Source organism: Mus caroli, unplaced genomic scaffold, assembly GCF_978045245.1.
Source record: "Mus caroli unplaced genomic scaffold, Mus_caroli_1 scaffold_8, whole genome shotgun sequence".
Lineage (NCBI taxonomy): Eukaryota > Metazoa > Chordata > Mammalia > Rodentia > Muridae > Mus > Mus caroli.
In genome coordinates, this window is record NW_028227263.1 from 63,722,293 (window position 1) to 63,743,099 (window position 20,807).

At 41.6% G+C, this 20,807-nt stretch overlaps 1 non-coding gene across 1 annotated transcript; it reads right to left on the reverse strand.

Annotated features, from left to right (window-relative positions):
* Positions 1–565: 565 nt before the first annotated feature.
* On the reverse strand, positions 566–697 carry LOC115031643 (small nucleolar RNA SNORA17). The gene has a single exon (XR_003837312.1). It is a non-coding gene; the product is annotated as a small nucleolar RNA SNORA17 (small nucleolar RNA).
* Positions 698–20,807: the final 20,110 nt, after the last annotated feature.

Sequence of the window (20,807 nt, forward strand, 5' to 3'; positions counted from 1 at the left end):
GGTAACAGACCCCTGCTGCTGCAGGGCCACTGACCCAAATGTGACCCCAGGTGGCCTCACCGGCTACTCACATCAGGCTGTTCCTCACTGCCTCAAGTCTCCAGTTCTGTCTCTCTTCATTGTGTTCGCATCCTTCTCTTACTCTCTCATCTCTCTACCACATACTTGTTCTTCTTAGTGCTGCCAGGGGTCTCTGAGTATCTGGGGTCATCCCAGGAGTGGTGTCAGGAATGCTATGTCCCATCTGTGCATTATGGAGCCAGACAGGAGTCATCTCAGGTATGGTCTGCCCCTACCCCAGACCTGAGTGACACTGCTGGTCATCTCCGGCTAGCTTCCTGTCCAGGTCCCATGGTGTTGAACTGGTGGCTATCTTGGGCTTGCTCCTCATCTAGACGGCTCTTGTTGTCCATGCAGGGGTCATCTGTCTAAGGCTAACTCCCACCAAGGTCCGTCAGTCCCAGGTGGGTTCTTCTAGTCTCCAGCTCACTCCACATTCTGAGATCCTGTCTGGGCCTGAATGGAACTGGACTGGTGGTCATCTCAGGCTCAGTTTTTTTCAGGGGTTGTTAGACTACTTATCATTCAGATGTTCACAGATTAGAGAACTAAGCATAGAAATAACCTCTCTCCTCTCTGCCACCTACTGACACACATGTGACACTGCAGCCACACCTGCAACACCTCTAGGGACAGACATCCAGCAACATCTTCTACACAACAAAACTTGTTATGAACCATGAAATTTGAATTTCACATTCACATATCATTGTTCTTATACTGTAGGCCGTCACAACTCATCTGCACTGCTGGCTTGGCTGGACTGAGAATTTCCTAGGAGACACACCTCTGGCAAGTTTGTAAGGGGGTTTCCCAACAGGTTCAACTGAAGAGGTACAGCTCACTCTAAACGAGTGTCGTTTCTTGGGCTGAAATCTTTAGTGAGTACCAAAGGATCAGGGAGCCAGCTCACGTCAGCATTTATCTGTTGCAGTCACCTGACTGATGATGTGATATGACTGGATGTCTCATGCCCCTGCCTCCATGCCTTCCCTGCAATGGATGTTGGACTGGATCCTTAAACTGTGAGCCAGAATAAACCCATCCTTCCTTAAGTAGTTTTCTCATAGTTTTCACACAGCAAGCAGGCAGATCTGGCTCACAGAACATTGTTTTCAAGTCTCTGGTTAAACTATGAAGTTTAAAAGAAAAAAAAAAAACAATCAAGTTAGCTGCCAACAGACAAAGACAGAAGTAGAATTTGACATAAAAACAACTGAAATTACACAGTGGAGAAAATGAATAGATTCACACATCAGCATCAGCAGAATGCCAAAGGGAAACCATTACTGTAAGAAATATGTCGCCCATGGGTCACTGAGGTGGTTCACCGGGTCAAGGCTCTGCCTGAGAACCTGACAACACGAGTTTCATCCTAGGGACACACGGAGTAGAAGCAGAGATCTGATTTCAGAGAGTGGCCCTCTGACCTCCACATGTGCCCTATGACACACACACACACACACACTACATGAAATGTAGTTTGAGAAAAAAGTCAAAAGTGTTGGAGGGTATAGTTTTCAAGTCTTCTGAGAAGCATCCGTCAAGGTGGAATTAAGTGTTTAGGAATTTTATTTAGAGAAAATAGCTTTGTGGGAGATGGTAGCAGGAACTGGAGAAACTCTAGAAGAGCCTTCAGTTTGCATGTGGGCTGACAGCTGGAACAGAGACAGGAAAGCTCAGGCTGAAGCAGGATAGGTTACAGTACATTCTAGGAAAGGTGACTCAAAGACCCCTTGCCCCGAGGTGTGCCCCCAGAAGATCTGCCTAAGAAACACATCAGCCTTCATATTCTCACATCCGCCAGTCAGTGCCAGCGAACACCATGTGGTACAAACATCTATTCATTTCAGAGTTTGGCTCCTGAGCTCTTGGTCTATTGCCCCCGTGTTGATGGACGCCTGGAAGTCTCGTGGTCTCACAACCACATACAGAATGTATCCCGTCAGCAAGCTCTAAAACGGGTGAAATAGACTGTTTTATTTTGTGGGTTATACAGAGGCACTGAAACATAAAGATAAGCCAGAAATGGATAATAAACATGAACGTGGGATCATGGATTACTCCATGGGGATGGGTGGGGCAAAAACCTGATATATTTTACACCAGAGCTCAGCACGGTGGAGTGCTGGAAATATCTGCCTCAGCTGGAGGGAGGGTCCGTGGGTGTACATTTTATGATTCACCAAGCTGCTCACATATGTCTTATGTATTTTTGTATGTGTGACGTATCACCCAACAATGTTTATTGAAAATTCCTTTTTGCATACTTATGGAGTGGTGTGTGAGAATACTTAGTTATATCCCAAGAGTAGTGGCCACATGCATAGGAAAACAGAAAGCTACCTGGGTAAAGCAACCTAGCTGAAACTTGGTAAATCCAAGTTTTGTTTATTTAGGGTTTTTTGTTTTTGTTTTTGTTTTTTTTTCTCTATTCATTCCCATAGATGTCTCAAGAGTAGTCTGGAATTCTTCAGGGTCTTGTGGGAAAATATTCTTTTAATTGATGTCAGTCAACAGAACTCAACCATCACCACTCAAAGGGTCCTCGAAGAGCAGGTTTTCCATCTTTCCCTCATCTCCGTGGACATGGCCAGCCTGGTGGATCTGCTATCTTCTTGCTTGATACTCACAGGTGTAATGAGTCTATCAAAGGCATATCTGCTTTCCTTAATAATTCAGACCTGTGTTATTCTGTTCCGTTATTATTCTGTTCTGATATTATTCTCATCAGAAGCTCAGATGTGTATGCTCCACTCATTCTGCTTTATGGTCCTACTAACTTCACATGAGATTATTAACACTCAGAGGCCTGGCACTGGATGACTGCAACAGCTAGAATCTAACTGGAAACAGAAACTAAGAGAAAAACTTGATGGTGTCAAGACAGATTTCCCATTCTTGGTTCATTATTATTTATCAGTAATTGAATTTAAATTTTAAGAAATGCCATTTTTACTACCAAGAATATTTTCTTTTGATCCAAGGACATATCATGAGATGTTTCTAATAATAAGTTACTATTGCATTCCTGGAATGTTCTAAACCTGGTTATGGATTTAACCCAGCTTCAAGAAGGCTGGTCTCAATTTGCCAGAGTATGACCAACACTTGCTTATTTTCATAACTCAACTTGGATGACTGTTTTTGCAGTCTGAGTGTAGAATCCAAGCCTCATATATGCAAAGTGGTTGTTCTACTGTGGAAATAGACTGGTAGTATTAGAGAGAGAGTACATCAATTCTGTTGCTAAGGATCTTAGTAAATAAAAAAAGGAAAGTTCCCATATATTTCTTTGTTCTCTTTCCTGTATACTTAATAAATAAAACCACCACACAGACCCCTGTGTCCTTTCTTAAATGCCAGTTTTGACATAGATGGAAAGAGAGCTTCCGTTTCTCAATCTTGTTTGGTTCCTCTCTTCTGAATTTTGGAAGTCTTTCTCAATTTGATTCAAGATTGCAAGATACAATTTCAACTTAGTTTATTTAATTAAAATCCATAATGTTATTACCCAAACTCTTTGTATTCTTAGTTCGGGCTGGTTAATCTTTCTAAGATGTAGGACTATTGAGCTAAAGTTCTTCTTTTCCAGATTATAATTCTTCTCTTCTTGAGGTCATTATGTAATAATCTTCTATTGTCAAGAAAATAACATTAGAGTTGACATGTTATTTATCGAATAAATATTTCTTCCAGTCCACACTGTAATTGTAATGATTATCAAATTAAATTAAAATATACCTATATCAAATTTCATGTTTATGCCTTTAATTGCATATCACTACAAAAGTGTTTTATTTGTAATTTTTAAATGATTTGTTTGGATGTTAACCCAATATTTTGGTTTTATTTATTTTATTTATTTGGTTTTATTAATTTATTCTATACCTTTTGAAAACAATTATTACTTCTTTTCTCTATGTTTTAGATGATGTGCCTTTTAGAAACAATCTATACTGAGAATGTATTTGCTGGACTTTTTAACCCCAAAGTAAAGTTAATTATTTTTATTTAAGTATCATGACCTATTTGTGTTCACTGTCATGAATACTGTGAATTTACTGATGCCTGTTTCATGGTATGAAGCCCCAGGAGACATTTTTCCTGTTTTCTTACACTTCATACCATGTTGCTGATGTTATTCTGTAATGATATGACCATTGGCTGACTGTGAACTTTATGCCGATGAACATTCTTGAGTTTTAAATGTAAGCCTCAAATAGTCTATTTAAAAAAACAAAACAAAATAAAATATTTATTTATTTATTTAATGTGTACAAGTGTTCTGTTTTCATGCACACGAGAAGAGGAAATCAGGGGGCTGGAGAGATGGCTCAGTGGTTAAGAGCCCTGACTCTTCTTCCTGAGGTTCTGAGTTCAATTCCCAGCAACCACATGGTGGCTCACAGCCATCTCTAATAAGATCTGCTGCCTCTTCTGGTGTGTCTGAAGACAGCTACAATGTACTCACATAAATAAAATAAGTAAATAAATCTTAAAAAAAAAAAAAGAAGAGGGAATCAGATTCTATTACAGATGGCTGTGAGCCATCATGTGGTTGCTGGGAATTGAACTCAGAACCTCTGGAAGGGCAGCCAGTGCTCTTAACCAATGAGCTATCTCTCTGGCCTTCAAAAAGTTTTATATGGTTGTTTTATCATTAAAGTTTGAAAACAGACTTCTGAAACATCAAAACTCAAAGCTAAAATGTCTAGAGCAGGCCTGTGGTCAGGGGGTCATACTTCGTTCCTGCACCTCTGCTCCTGCCTTCACTGTTTTGTCTCTTGTCAGTATGACTCAGCGTAGTCCGAACTCTAGTTTAACAGAAGTGTCCATTGTACACTGTCATGTTAGATGCACTTTGTTTTAAGAGCATATGGAAATAATTATATGTAACTACTTAATTTTCCCAGTCTTTTCTTGAGCAGTACAACAACCCTACTTCTGTCTCTTCTAATTCATTTCTTAGACAACTTAATTGTTTTATTGGATAATGTTTCTGAGAGAGAGTTCCAAAGGTTTTACTGTTGCTGTTGCTGTTGCTGTTGCTGCTGCTGCTGTTGTTATTGTTGTTGTTATTGCTGATGTTATCTTTATATCCTTTGGGCTCTTTTGTTTTATCTGTCCATCTCCCAAGGCAGATAAGAAAAGATCAAAGGTTCACCGATAAGCCTTTTGCTGCTATGAGATTAGATAGCTCCCCAGGGAAAGGAGCCTGCTGAGAAGGCTGACAACCTGAGTTCAATCCCTAGGTCTCACATGATAGAAGGAAAAAAACCATTCCTAAAAGTTGTTCTCTGACCTCCACATGCACACTGTGGCATAGCACCTGCTTGTTCACACATATATGCCTATAGACAAAGACAGGTGACAAATAGATATACCATAGATAGATAGACTGATAAACGATAGATAGATAGATAGATAGATAGATAGATAGATAGATAGATAGATAGATGATAGATAGATTGACTGATTGATTGATTGACAGAGATTAAACAGATGTAATAAAATTATTTTTAAAACAAGATTGGACATGACAAAAAGATTTATCTTTCAAAACAGTGGTTTATGGCCACCCTGATCCCATCAAAGCATTGAACTGAAGAGGTGTAGTGTCCAGTTTACGCTAAATAAAATAAACATCTATAGAATTTTCCTCCTGCTTGGGTAACTACAGGCAACATGTAATTACACAGATATAGATACAGATTCGGGTATTTGTATGGGTGGATATTTATGTATGAATACATATCTATTAAAATAGCATACCACCAGTGGACAGTGCCTTCTCTCATCTGATATCAATTACACTTGACACTGCTTTGACTTCTGACAACTGGATTTTTGTCATTGTTGCTCTTTTTTCTTTTCCTGCTGCCTAATGTTGCCTTAACACTATACTGAACTCCTTCTCATCTTCTCATGCTTTTTTCTTCTATTTTGAGAGCCTTTTTCAGTTTGATTCAGTATCAGAAATGGCTTAGATCAAAGTAATTATTTTTTCCAATTTAAGGATGTCATTATTTACAAGATATAAATGTTTCATATTTAACAAAACTTGAAGGGCTTTATTTTTAGAATGTTTTCAATAATTATTTTTAATAGCTCAAAAGGCCAAATTATGAAGAATTGCCTTTTAAGAAAAAGGTGAGAAGAAGCCACTACCGTAGAAATGGGACTTTTAAAAGGCCCTAAATACTGTCTGATTCCCTTCACCCCAATGACAGCTTCTGAGAAACCCCACATGACCCTAGAGTGGGAAATTTGAGAAACATTGCATTTTTTTATTAAAATACCAGGAGGGTAGACTTGTGTCTTTGTAGATTCTAGTGTTGCTTTGGGATCCATGATTTCATGTTTTGCACATAGCACCCTATCTACCTTTCCCAATGACACCTGCTTCAAACTCCCACACACCAGCCAATGGAGAGCTTGTGGTTCTTAAAAGGCAGTAGTTCATAAAGAGGCCATATTTATTAAGATGTACCATCATTTAGATAGCACATTTGAAGTTCATTGACTGTAGTTCCCTTTGAAAAGCCAAACTTGAGAAGAAGAAGCCCAAATTTACAATTTTCTTTTCACTGAAATTGCCTAATTATACATTTCAAAAATATATTCTAAATGACTGGAAACATCTGTCCAAAGGTGGGAGGGGTGCCGGATGGAGAGGCAGCTTTGGGAACCACATCAATTGAGAAGGAACTCAAGATGCTGTACATTTTTTTGTAAGTTCTTGCTTCCAGATCTGTTATCAACCATTTAAAAAGTCATTAAATCTTAGTTTCCTTAAAAGCCTGTCTTATCACAATCATCTCCCTTTTCATCAAAGTCTGTTATGTTTTCATCTCATCTTTGACTTCCTGGAGTTTATTGCATTTCGGTCAGATATTTCTCAACAATTTCACTGGTTCCTATAATAAAGAAATGTCTCCCAAGGAACACTGCTCCCTGCCTCCTGAATCCCATGTTCTCTCTTGTCTATGTTCGAACCTTTGATCCGGGAGAGAGCAGTCTTACTCTCACTGACTGCTCATCAACAGCATGTGTGGCTTGGCTTGGCTCAGCATCTCTCCCTGCTTCCTATGACTGCCCAATTCCAACCAACTTCCTTGGGATTTGCAACGATGCAGCCTGAGGAAGAACGCCTGGCTTTCTACTTGGAAACTGTCTTCTGGCTTCCTTGCCAGAGCTTTTTGTCCAGTTGCCATATTGTTGACTCCCCATTCACATAATCCAGGAATCATAAACCAAAAATCAATGGATAAAGAGATGGAAAATGCAGACAGACAGACATACCCTTCAATGGGAAGAGAACTGCCGTTGGTCTCATTTTACTCAAATTACCTTACTTTATGGTGTAAGGCTTCCTCTAAGTTCTGTGAAACAGAAGTTATCCCTGGTTCCTAGCAAGTTGTTGAGGAATTTGGCATTTGTCACTGGGTTCAGACAAGGAACTAGGCTCAGATAAGAATATTAGAAACAGTGACCACGGGGCTTTGTTTACTACTTTACTTAATTATTACCTTGTGTGATCCTTTTGCTTGCTACCTTACTTAATTACTATTTTATGTGATCTCTTTGTTTACTACTTCGCTTGATTACTTTGTCTTTGATCTAAGGTGTGACCATGTTTTTTGAACATACCTGGAATGATATAAAAGCAGGCTGGAGAGAAATAAAGTGTCAACCTCAGTATGGGCTGGAGTCATGTTGTAAGTTTGTCTGTTTTTCTTTTTCAATCCTCACTCCCTCACTTGAGACCCTGTTGACTGACTGAGCTGGCTTGGTCAGCAAGTTACTAAGTAAAACTTTCCAGTCTCCAGCTGTACTGGATACATGAAGGCCTTCTCTATTTCTAAACTTATGCCAGTGGGCAGGGGACACACTAAGAATCTTTCATTTCCTCCTATTCTAATTCACAGAGCAGTAATCCAAGTACTTCAAGCTACAAATCAATCAGCCAAAAGTGAATCACAACAAATGAGAGTCACATTTTCCTTTTGGCTGCAGAGAAGGCAGTGGAGGCCTTGGGCATGTATGTACATACATGTGTACACGTGTACATACATGCCTGTGTGTGCATGCCCAGAGGTCCATGATAAGATGAATAAAGAAAATGTGATACTATACATAATGGAATTTTATAAATTTATAAAGGAAAAACTCAAATCATGAAATTTGCAGGGAAATGAATATAATTAAAATGATCACTTTAAGCAAAATAAGCCAGACTTGAGAAAAAAAACTATGGATGTTTTCTCTGTATGCAAAACCTAGATTTAAAATTGTTTATGCCAAGGGAGCTGAAAACATGGCTCAGCAGTTAAGAGCACTGGCTACTCTTGGAGAGGACCTGGGTGTTCTTCCCAGCACTCACGTAATAGCTCACGATGAACTGGGACTTCATCTCCAGGGCTTCAGACTCCTTTCCTGAACTCTATATGTTCCTCCATGCACATGATGCAACATACACATGTGTATATATTCACATGCCAGCTCAAACACACACATAGAAGAGAGGACGAAATAACAAAAGAATGAACGAACGAACGAATGAACAAAAGAAAGAAAGAAAGAGAGTTAGGGAAGCAGAAACCGGCCTGAGTAGGACCACAGGCCTCATCCGGCTGGATCAGCGCCGGGGTAGCGGGAGCGCAGGGTTGCCTGACACCCGCCAGCTACCCACGACCCCCCGCCGCAGGATTTTGGGACTGCTGGTGAGTGGAACACAGCTTCTGCTCCAATCCAATTGCGCGGGACCTGAGACTGCATTAGTTAGGGAAGCAGAAACTGGCCTGAGTAGGGCCACAGGCCTCACCCGGCCGGATCAGCGCCAGGGTAGCGGGAGCGCACGGTTGCCTGACACCCGCCAGCTACCCACGACCCCCGCCGCAGGATTTTGGGACTGCTGGTGAGTGGAACACAGCTTCTGCTCCAGTCCAATCACGCGGGACCTGAGACTGCTCTGGTTGGGGAGAGAGAAATCCGGCCTACATAGGGCCACAACCCTCTTCCGGTCAGAAAAGCACCTGAGCAGCTGGGGCGCAGGGTCTGCTGACACTCGCCAACTGCCCACAACACCCGCCACAGGATCTTAAGACATCTGGTGAGTGGAGCACAGCTTCTGCTCCAATCCAATTGCGCGGACCTGAGACTGCATTAGTTAGGGAAGCAGAAACCGGCCTGAGTAGGGCCACAGGCCTCACCCGGCCGGATCAGCGCCAGGGTAGCGGGAGCGCACGGTTGCCTGACACCCGCCAGCTACCCACGACCCCCGCCGCAGGATTTTGGGACTGCTGGTGAGTGGAACACAGCTTCTGCTCCAGTCCAATCACGCGGGACCTGAGACTGCTCTGGTTGGGGAGAGAGAAATCCGGCCTACATAGGGCCACAACCCTCTTCCGGTCAGAAAAGCACGGGGGCAGCTGGGGCGCAGGGTCGGCTGACACTCACCAGCTACCCACAACACCCACCACAGGATCTTAAGACTTCTGGAGAGTGGAACACAGCTTCTGCTCCAATCCAATTGCACGCGGGACCAGAGACTGCATTAGTTAGGGAAGCAGGAAAACGGCCTGAGTAGGACCACAGGCCTCTTCCGGCTGGACCAGCACCGGGGTACCGTCAGCTACCCACGACCCCCGCTGCAGGATTTAGAGACTGCTGGTGAGTGGAACACAGCTTCTGCTCCAATCTTTAAATAGTGACAACGATAACAACTAACCCCAGAGATTACCAGATGGCGAAAGGTAAACGTAATAATCTTACTAACAGAAACCAAGACCACTCACCATCATCAGAACCAAGCACCCCCACTTCACCCAGTCCAGGGCACCCCAACATACCGGAAAAGCTAGACACGGATTTAAAAGCATATCTCCTGATGATGATAGAGGACTTCAAGAAGGACGTTAATAACACACTTAAAGAAATGCAGGAGAACACTGCTAAAAAGGAAGAAGACAATAAAGAGGAAGCACAAAAATCCCTTAAAGAATTGCAGGAGAACACTGCTAAAGAGTTACAAATCCTTAAAGAAAAACAGGATAACATAATCAAACAGGTAGAAGTCTTTACAGAAAAACAGGAAAACACATCCAAACAGATGATGGAAATGAACAAAACCATACTAGACCTAAAAAGGGAAGTAGACACAATAAAGAAAACCCAAAATGAGGCAACACTGGAGATAGAAACCCTAGGAAAGAAATCTGGAACCATAGATACGAGCATCAGCAACAGAATACAAGAGATGGAAGAGAGAATCTCAGGTGCAGAAGATTCCATAGAGAACATCGGCACAACAATCAAGGAAAATGGAAAATGCAAAAAGATCCTAACTCAAAACATCCAAGAAATACAGGACATAATGAGAAGACCAAACCTACGGATAATAGGAGTGGATGAGAATGAAGATTTTCAACTCAAAGGACCAGCAAACATCTTCAACAAAATTATAGAAGAAAACTTCCCAAATCTAAAGAAAGAGATGCCCATGAACATACAAGAAGCCTACAGAACTCCAAATAGACTGGATCAGAAAAGAAATACCTCCCGACACATAATAATCAGAGCAACAAATGCTCTAAATAAAGATAGAATACTAAAAGCAGTAAGAGAAAAAGGCCAAGTAACATATAAAGGCAAGCCTATCAGAATTACACCAGACTTTTCACCAGAGACTATGAAAGCCAGAAGATCCTGGACAGATGTTATACAGACACTAAAAGAACACAAATTCCAGCCCAGGCTACTATACCCAGCCAAACTCTCAATTAACATAGATGGAGAAACCAAAGTATTCCACGACAAAAACAAATTCACACATTATCTCTCCACGAATCCAGCCCTTCAAAGGATAATAACAGAAAAAAACCAATACAAGGACAGGAACCACGCCCTAGAAACAACAAGAAGGTAATCCCTCAACAAACCTAAAAGAAGACAGCCACAAGAACAAAATGCCAACTTTAACATCAAAAATAACAGGAAACACCAATTTCTTTTCCTTAATATCTCTTAATATCAATGGACTCAACTCCCCGATAAAAAGACATAGACTAACAAACTGGCTACACAAACAAGACCCAACATTTTGCTGCTTACAGGAAACTCATCTCAGAGAAAAGGATAGACACTACCTCAGAATGAAAGGCTGGAAAACAATTCTCCAAGCAAATGGCATGAAGAAACAAGCTGGAGTAGCCATTCTAATATCTGATAAGATTGACTTCCAACCCAAAGTCATTAAAAAAGACAGGGAGGGACACTTCATACTCATCAAAGGTAAAATCCTCCAAGAGGAACTATCAATCCTGAATATCTATGCTCCAAATACAAAGGCAGCCACATTCATTAAAGAAACTTTAGTAAATCTCAAAGCACACATTGCACCTCATACAATAATAGTGGGAGACTTCAACACACCACTTTCACCAATGGACAGATCATGGAAACAGAAACTAAACAGGGACACAGTGAAACTAAGAGAAATTATGAATCAAATGGATCTGGCAGATATCTACAGAACATTCTATCCTAAAACAAAAGGATATACCTTCTTCTCAGCACCTCATGGTACCTTCTCCAAAATTGACCACATAATTGGTCACAAAACAGGCCTCAACAGATATAAAAATATTGAAATTGTCCCATGCATCCTATCAGATCACCATGGACTAAGGCTGATCTTCAATAACAAAATAAATAATAGAAAGCCAACCTTCACGTGGAAACTGAACAACACACTTCTCAATGATACCTTGGTCAAGGAAGGAATAAAGAAAGAAATTAAGGACTTTTTAGAGTTCAATGAAAATGAAGCCACAACATACCCAAACTTATGGGACGCAATGAAAGCATTTTTAAGAGGAAAACTCATAGCTCTGAGTGCCTCCAAAAGGAAACTAGAGAGAGCACACATTAGCAGCTTGACAACACACCTAAAAGCACTAGAACAAAAGGAAGCAAATTCACCCAAGAGGAGTAGACGGCAGGAAATAATCAAACTCAGGGGTGAAATCAACCAAGTGGAAACAAGAAAAACTATTCAAAGAATCAACCAATCAAGGAGCTGGTTCTTTGAGAAAATCAACAAGATAGATAAACCCTTAGCCAGACTCACTAGAGGGCACAGGGAAAGCATCCTAATTAACAAAATCAGAAATGAAAAAGGAGACATAACAACAGATCCTGAAGACATCCAAAACACCATCAGATCCTTCTACCAAAGGCTATACTCAACAAAACTGGAGAACCTGGATGAAATGGAGAAGTTCCTAGACAGATACCAGGTACCAAAGTTGAATCAAGATCAGGTTAATGATCTAAACAGCCCTATATCCCCCAAAGAAATAGAAGCAGTCATTAATAGTCTCCCAACTAAAAAAAGCCCAGGACCAGATGGGTTTAGTGCAGAGTTCTATCAGACCTTCAAAGAAGATCTAATCCCAGTTCTTCACAAACTATTCCACAAAATAGAAACAGAAGGTACTCTACCCAACTCATTCTATGAAGCCACAATTACTCTGATACCTAAACCACAAAAAGACCCAACAAAGATAGAAAACTTCAGACCAATATCCCTTATGAATATTGATGCAAAAATCCTCAATAAAGTTCTTGCTAACCGAATCCAAGAACACATCAAAACAATCATCCATCCTGACCAAGTAGGTTTCATCCCAGGGATGCAGGGATGGTTCAATATACGGAAATCCATCAACGTAATCCAGTATATAAACAAACTCAAAGACAAAAACCACATGGTCATCTCCTTAGATGCGGAAAAAGCATTTGACAAGATCCAACACCCATTCATGATAAAAGTCTTGGAAAGATCAGGAATTCAAGGCCCATACCTAAACATGATAAAAGCAATCTACAGCAAACCAGTAGCCAACATCAAAGTAAATGGTGAGAAGCTTGAAGCAATCCCTCTAAAATCAGGGACTAGACAAGGCTGTCCACTTTCTCCATACCTATTCAACATTGTACTTGAAGTCCTAGCCAGAGCAATTCGACAACAAAAGGAGATCAAAGGGATACAAATTGGAAAAGATGAAGTCAAAATATCTCTCTTTGCAGATGATATGATAGTATATATAAGTGACCCTAAAAATTCCACCAGAGAACTCCTAAGCCTGATAAACAGCTTCGGTGAAGTAGCTGGATATAAAATTAACTCAAACAAATCAATGGCCTTTCTCTACACAAAGAATAAACAGACTGAGAAAGAAATTAGGGAAACAACACCCTTCTCAATAGTCACAAATAATATAAAATATCTTGGCGTGACTCTAACTAAGGAAGTGAAAGATCTGTATAATAAAAACTTCAAGTCTCTGAAGAAAGAAATTCTAGAAGATCTCAGAAGATGGAAAGACCTCCCATGCTCATGGATTGGCAGGATCAACATTGTAAAAATGGCTATCTTGCCAAAAGCAATCTACAGATTCAATGCAATCCCCATCAAAATTCCAAATCAATTCTTCAACGAATTAGAAAGTGCAATCTGCAAATTCATCTGGAATAACAAAAAACCTAGGATAGCAAAAACTCTTCTCAAGGATAAAAGAACCTCTGGTGGAATCACCATGCCGGACCTAAAGCTCTACTACAGAGCAATTGTGATAAAAACTGCATGGTACTGGTATAGTGACAGACAAATAGACCAATGGAATAGAATTGAAGACCCAGAAATGAACCCACACACCTATGGTCACTTGATCTTCGACAAGGGAGCTAAAAACATCCAGTGGAAGAAAGACAGCATTTTCAACAAATGGTGCTGGCACAACTGGTTGTTAACATGTAGAAGAATGCGAATCGATCCATTCCTATCTCCTTGTACTAAGGTCAAGTCTAAGTGGATCAAGGAACTTCACATAAAACCAGAGACACTGAAACTTATAGAGGAGAAAGTGGGGAAAAGCCTTGAAGATATGGGCACAGGGGAAAAATTCCTGAATAGAACAGTAATGGCTTGTGCTGTAAGATCGAGAATTGACAAGTGGGACCTCATGAAACTACAAAGCTTCTGCAAGGCTAAAGACACCATCAATAAGACAAAAAAACCACCAACAGATTGGGAAAGGATCTTCACCTATCCTAAATCAGATAAGGGACTAATATCCAATATATATAAAGAACTCAAGAAGGTGGACTCCAGAAAGTCAAATAACCCCATTAAAAAATGGGGCTCAGAACTGAACAAAGAATTCTCACCTGAGGAATACGGAATGGCAGAGAAGCACCTGAAAAAATGTTCAACATCCTTAATCATCAGGGAAATGCAAATCAAAACAACCCTGAGATTCCACCTCACACCAGTCAGAATGGCTAAGATCAAAAATTCAGGTGACAGCAGATGCTGGCGAGGATGTGGAGAAAGAGGAACACTCCTCCATTGTTGGTGGGATTGCAAGCTTGTACAACCACTCTGGAAATCAGTCTGGCGGTTCCTCAGAAAATTGGACATAGTACTACCGGAGGATCCAGCAATACCTCTCCTGGGCATATATCCAGAAGATGTCCCAACCGGTAAAAAGGACACGTGCTCCACTATGTTCATAGCAGCCCTATTTATAATAGCCAGAAGCTGGAAAGAACCCAGATGTCCCTCAACAGAGGAATGGATACAGAAATTATGGTACATTTACACAATGGAGTACTACTCAGCTATTAAAAAGAATGAATTTATGAAATTCCTAGCCAAATGGATGGACCTGGAGGGCATCATCTTGAGTGAAGTAACACAATCACAAAAGAACTCACACAATATGTATTCATTGATAAGTGGATATTAGCCCAAAACTTAGGATACCCAAGATATAAGATACAATTTGATAAACGCATGAAACTCAAGAAGAATGAAGACCAAAGTGTGGACACTGTGCACCTTCTTAGAATTGGGAACAAAACACCCAGGGAAGGAGCTACAGAGACAAAGTTCGTAGCTGTGATGAAAGGATGGACCATTTAGAGACTGCTGTATCCAGGGATCCGTCCCATAATCAGCTTCTAAACGCTGACACCATTGCATACACTAGCAAGATCTTGCTGAAAGGACCCAAATATAGCTGTCTCTTGTGAGACGATGCCGGGGCCTAGCAAACACAGGAGTGGATGTTCACAGTCAGCTATTGGATGTATCACAGGGCTCCCAATGGAGAAGCTAGAGAAAGTACCCAAGGAGCTAAAGGGATCTGCAACCCTATTGTTGGAACAACATGATGTACTAACCGGAACCCTAGAGCTCTTGTCTCTAGCTGCATATGTATTGAAAGATGGCCTAGTCGGCCATCAATGGAAAGAGAGGCCCATTGGACTTGCAAACTTTATATGCCCCAATATAGGGGAATGCCAGGGCCAAAAGAATGGGAATGGGTGGGTAGGGAAGTGGGGGGCGCTATGGGGGACTTTTGGGATAGTATTGGAAATGTAATTGAGGAAATTATGTAATAAAAATATTAAAAAAAAAAAAAAAGAAAGAAAGAAAGAGAGAAAGAAAGAGAGAGAGAGAGAGAGGGAGGGAGGGAGGAAGGGAGGAAAGAGAGAGAGAGAGAGAGGAAGGAAGGAAGGAAGGAAGGAAGGAAGGAAGGAAGGAAGGAAGGAAGGAAGGAAGGAAGGAAGGAAGAGAGAAAGAGAAGACAGCAAGAAAGAAATTAATTTAAAGTGGACAGGGGTGCAGAGAGGGTGAGTAGTAGGGAGAGGGGAACCTGATCTTGTGTTGGGTGAGGAAAATGACTGAAGCCTTGAGGGACAACAGAAAGAATGGAAACAGGAAACCTTGGGAAATAGGAGGTTGTGGGGATCCTCCAAAATGCAACAAAGACCTGGGAGCTGAGAGGCCCTCGGGACTCAAAGGGAGGAACCTTTGAAATGCCCAACAGTAGAGAGAAGGAACTTAAAGAGCCCATTTCCAGCAAGAAGACAAAACATCAAGTGAGGGAGGGGGCATCCCACTGCCACAACTCTGACCCATAATTGTTCCTGTCTGAAAGAATTATAGGAATGGAAATGGAAAGGAGCCTGAGGAAAAGAAGGTCCAATGACAGACCCAAAGAGGGATTCAGTTCAACAGGCGGTCTCAAGGCCTGACATTATTACTGAGGCTATGGAGCACTCACAAAAAGGGACTGTTTTAGTTAGGGTTTTACTGCTGTGAACAGACACCATGACCAAGGCAAGTCTTTTTTTTTTTTTAATTAGGTACTTTCTTCATTCACATCTCCATGCTATCCCAAAGTCCCCCACACCATTCCCACCCCCACCCCCCACACCCACTCCCACTTCCCGACCCTGGCTTTCCCTTACACTGAGGCATATAAAGTCTGCATGACGAATGGGCCTCTCTTTCCACTGATGGCCAACCAGGCCATCCTCTGATACATATGCAGCTAAAGACACGAGCTCCGGGGGCACTGGTTAGTTCATATTGTTGTTCATATTGCCCTCTAGTGAGTCTGGCTAAGGGTTTATCTATCTTTTTGATTTTCTCAAAGAACCAGCTCCTCGTTTGATTGATTCTTTGAATAGTTCTTCTTGTTTCCACTTGGTTGATTTCACCCCTGATTTTGATTATTTCCTGCCTTCTACAACTCTTGGGTGAATTTGCTTCCTTTTGTTCTAGTGCTTTTAGGTGTGTTGTCAAGCTGCTAATGTGTGCTCTCTCTAGTTTCTTTTTGGAGGCACTCAGAGTTATGAGTTTTCCTCTTAGGAACGCTTTCATTGTGTCTCATAAGTTTGGGTATGTTGTGGCTTCATTTTCATTAAACTCTAAAAAGTCTTTAATTTCTTTCTTTATTCCTTCCTTGACCAAGGTATCATTGAGAAGAATGTTATTCAGTTTCCACGTAAATGTTGGCTTTCTATTATTTATGTTGTTATTGAAGCTCAGCCTTAGTCCATGATGATCTGATAGGATGCATGGGACAATTTCAATATTTTTGTATCTATTGAGGCCTGTTTTGTGAACAATTATATGGTCAATTTTGGAGAAGGTACCATGAGGTTCTGAGAAGGTATATCCTTTTGTTTTAGGATAAAATGTTCTGTAGATATCTGTTAAATCCATTTGTTTCATAACTTCTGTTAGTTTCACTGTGTCCCTGTTTAGTTGTCGCATCCACCCTCAACCAGCAAGAACAACACGACCACCTGTTCTTCTAACAGCAGTTTATTCATCAAGCTTCAGTCTTCATCTCTCTCCCCTGAACCCCCGGCCTCTCACTCTTATATACTCTCAACCCCCATCCACTCACGGCAGGCCATGTCACCTCACAAGGCACGCGGCTTCAGCCAATCAGGGTGGCAGGGGCCAGTCTCTACCACATATAGACTTCTTTACACCACCAGCTCGGCATCTGGCAGGTGCCATCTTTAAGGTGCGGCTCAGCCAGCCTAAGGGGGAGGCTACAGCCTCCTACATTGAGTTTCTGTTTCCACAATCTGTCCATTGATGAAAGTGGTGTGTTGAAGTCTCCCACTATTTTTGTGTGAGGTGCAATGTGTGCTTTGAGCTTTACTAAAGTTTCTTTAATGAATGTGGCTGCCCTTGCATTTGGAGCATAGATATTCAGAATTGATAGTTCCTCTTGGAGGATTTTACCTTTGATGAGTATGAAATGTCCCTCCTTGTCTTTTTTGATAACTTTGGGTTGGAAGTTGATTTTATTCGATATTAGAATGGCTACTCCAGCTTGTTTCTTCAGACCATTTGCTTGGAAAATTGTTTTTCAGCCTTTCACTCTGAGGTAGTGTCTGTCTTTTTCCCTGAGATGGGTTTCCTGTAAGCAGCAAAATGTTGGGTCCTGTTTGTGTAGCCAGTCTGTTAGTCTATGTCTTTTTATTGATGAATTGAATCTATTGCTATTAAGAGATATTAAGGAGAAGTAATTGTTGCATCCTAATATTTTTGTTGTTAGAGTTGGCATCTGTTCTTGTGGCTGTCTTCTTTTAGGTTTGTTGAAGGATTACTTTCTTGCTTTTTCTAGGGCGTGGTTTCCATCCTTGTATTTTTTTTTCTGTTATTATCCTTTGAAGGGCTGGGTTCGTGGAAAGATAATGTGTGAATTTGGTTTTGTCATGGAATACTTTGGTTTCTCCATCTATGGTAATTGAAAGTTTGGCTGGGTATAGTAGCCTGGGCTGGCATTTGTGTTCTCTTAGTGTCTGTATAACATCTTTCCAGGATCTTCTGACTTTCATAGTCTCTGGTGAAAAGTCTGGTGTAATTCTGATAGGCCTGCCTTTATATGTTACTTGACCATTTTCCCTTACTGCTTTTAATATTCTATGTTTATTTAGTGCATTTGTTGTTCTGATTATTATGTGTCGGGAGGAATTTCTTTTCTGGTCCAGTCTATTTGGAGTTCTGTAGGCTTCTTGTATGTTCATGGGCATCTCTTTCTTTAGGTTTGGGAAGTTTTCTTCTATAATTTTGTTGAAGATATTTACTGGTCCTTTGAGTTGAAAATCTTCATTCTCATCTACTCCTATTATCCGTAGGTTTGGTCTTCTCATTGTCCTGGATTTCCTGGATGTTTTGAGTTAGGATCTTTTTGATTGTTGGGCTGATATTCCCTATGGAATCTTCTGCACCTGGGATTCTCTCTTCCATCTCTTGTATTCTATTGCTTATGCTGGCATCTATGGTTCCAGATTTCTTTCCTAGGGTTTCTATCTCCAGCGTTGCCTCACTTTGGGTTTTCTTTATTGTGTCTACTTCCCTTTTTAGGTCTAGTATGGTTTTGTTCATTTCCATTACCTGTTTGGATGTGCTTTCCTGTTTTTCTTTAAGGACTTCTACCCGTTTGGTTGTGTTTTCTTGTTTTTCTTTAAGGACTTGTAACTATTTAGCAGTGTTCTCCTGTATTTCTTTAAGTGAGTTATTAAAGTCCTTCTTGATGTCCTCTACCATCATCATGAGATATGCTTTTAAATCCAGGTCTAGGTTTTCGGGTATGTTGGGGTGCCCAGGACTGGGTGAGGTGGGAGTGCTGCATTCTGATGATGGTGAGTGGTCTTGGTTTCTGTTAGTAAGATTCTTACGTTTGCCTTTCGCCGTCTGGTAATCTCTGGAGTTAGTTGTTATAGTTGTCTCTGGTTGGAGTTTGTTCCTCTCGTGATTCTGTTAGCCTCTATCAGAAGACCTGGGAGACTAGCTCTCTCCTGAGTTTCAGTGGTCTGAGCACTCTCTGCAGGCAAGCTCTCCTCTTGCAAGGAAGGTGCACAGATATCTGGCGTTCGGACCTGCCTCCTGGCAGAAGATAAAGGCCTGAAACAGGGCCTGAAACAGAAGCTGTTAGCTTCTGTCATTCACACTCTTCCCTGTGCAGACTAGTCTCAAAGGGATCCGGGAACCAAGTTGGCTTCCCCAGGTGCTCTGGCAAAGACCTCCCGGGCAGGGAGGACACCTGTCCTCTGGCAGGGAATGTGCCCAGATGTCTGGAGCCCAAAAGGGGGTCTGCCTCAGAAGCTGTCCTCTAGGGACCTTGGAGGTGTCCTCCGACTTCTCGCCCAGGTGACCTGGTGCTGGGGCCGACCGGAAGGAACTTTTAACCCTGGTCAGGCCGGGTTTTCTGCTTCCCTTATGCTGGTCCCATGCAATTGGAATGGAACAGGAGATGTGTTCTACTCACCAGTGGTCCTAAGATCGTGTGGAGAGTCCTCTTGGGACCTTGCGGGTGTCTGCCGACTACGTGCCCAAGGTGACCCAGTGCTGGTGCCGACCAAAAGGGATTTGTGACCCCAAGGCAAGTCTTATAAAAACAACATTTAATTGGGGATGGCTTACAGGTTCAGAGGTTAAATCCATTATCATCAAGGTGGGAGCATGGCAGTATCCATTCAGGCATGGTGCAGGCAGAGCTGAGAGTTCTACATCTTCATGCAAAGGCTGCTAGTGGCAACTGAGGTGAGAGTCTTAAGCCCACACCCACAGTGACACACCTTCTCCAACCAGGTCACACCTATTTCAACAAGGCCACACCTCCAAATGGTGCCACTCCCTGGTCTAAGAATATACAAACCATCACAGGGACTTAGCATGACTACACTCTGGAAGACCCAACAATCAGCAGAAAAAGTCAGATACAGATATTTGCACCCAACCAATGGGAAAGAAGCATCTGACCCTTGTTGTTGAATTAGGGAAAGATTGAAGCTGAGGAGGAGGGCGACTCTAGGAGGACCAGCAGATTCAATTAATCAGGACCCTGGAGATCTCTCAAACACTGGACCACCAAACAGACAGCATACACCAGCTGATATGAGGCCCCCCAACACACATACAGCAGAGGACTGTCAGGACTGTGTTCATTCAGAGATGATGCATCTAACCCTCAAGAGACAGCAGGCCCCAGGGAGTTTAAAGGTCAGGTGGGGTGGGGTGGGGACAGCCACGTGGAGATATGGGGTGGGTATTAGGTTTGGGATGTGGAGCAGTAGGAGGGTGGATGGGGGGGGAATAAAATATGGAGTATAAAATAAATTAGTTAATTAATTATTTTTTTTTTAAAGAAAGAAACAAAAAACAAAGAAAGAAAAAAGAAAGAGAAAGACAAGACTTTGAAAAAAAAAAAACAAATAAAATTATCATCCGGGCATTGTTCATGCCTTCTTTAATCCCAGAATTAGGAAGAAATTAGGAAGATAAGAGTAGATGTATCTCTGGGCCAACCTAGCCAACATAACAAATTACAAACCACCAGGCCTACACTGTGTAATCCTGTATC